Source organism: Pteropus medius, unplaced genomic scaffold, assembly GCF_902729225.1.
Source record: "Pteropus medius unplaced genomic scaffold, Ma_sr-lr_union100, whole genome shotgun sequence".
NCBI lineage: Eukaryota > Metazoa > Chordata > Mammalia > Chiroptera > Pteropodidae > Pteropus > Pteropus medius.
Window position 1 is genome coordinate 5670302 of NW_024340849.1, and position 924 is coordinate 5671225.

The window sequence follows — 924 nt, forward strand, 5'->3', positions numbered from 1 at the left end:
TCAATGAAGGCCACACACGAAATGACCCAGATGTTGGAATTAGCAGATGCAGGTTTCTATAACAGATATTCTAACTATGCTGAAGAGTGTAAAGAAAAATATGCACAAAATATGGAAAAATAGGAAAGCTGAGAAGTAAAAGGGAACTATAAAGAGAGAAGGAGGGGTTTTAAGGAATTGTCTCAGGTGCCGTGGGGTTTGCAAGTCCCAAATCTGCAGAGTGAGCAGGCCGATAGGCTGGGCATTCAGGGACGAGCTCAGGCTGTGGTCTTGAACCTGAGATCTTCAGGCTGGAAACTCAGGCAGGGTTTCTATGTTGCAGTCTTGTGGCAGAATTCTTTCCTGCCCAGGAAACCTTAGTCTTTGCTCCTAAGTTTTTTAAGCAGTTGGATATGGCCCATCCACGTTTTGGAGGGTAATATGCTTTGCTTAAAATCTACTGAGTCAAGTGTTAATCACATCCAAAAACACCTTCCCAACAACATCAGGAATGTGTCTGATTAGTCTACGGCCATGCTACCCTGAACAAGCCCAATCCCATCTGATCTCGGAAGCAAACAGGGTTGGGCCTGGTTAGTGCTTGGATGGGAGACCACCTAGGAAGACCAGGAGCTATAGGTGTAAAAAATAAAAAAAATAAAAAATAAGGGGTTGTAAGCTGACAAGGTCCTTGCAATCTGTGAGGTCAGCCAAGGGTTGCCTCGCCTAAAAAAATAAAAAGTAAAATAAAATAAATAAAATAATAAAAAAGAATGTGATCAAATACTGGCACCATGGCATAGCCAAGCTGACACAAAATTAATCATCCCAAATAGTTATGTTTTTAAAGTATAAACATAAGCAGTATGTGTCAACAGAATAGATGAATAAATTACTGCCTGTGGTAGACACTGTCTTGGTAATCTTTATCAGCACACTATACGG

At 41.0% G+C, this 924-nt stretch overlaps 1 pseudogene; it reads left to right on the top strand.

Moving 5' to 3' along the window:
* Positions 1–503: 503 nt before the first annotated feature.
* Positions 504–621, top strand: LOC120590827 (uncharacterized; annotated as a pseudogene).
* Positions 622–924: the final 303 nt, after the last annotated feature.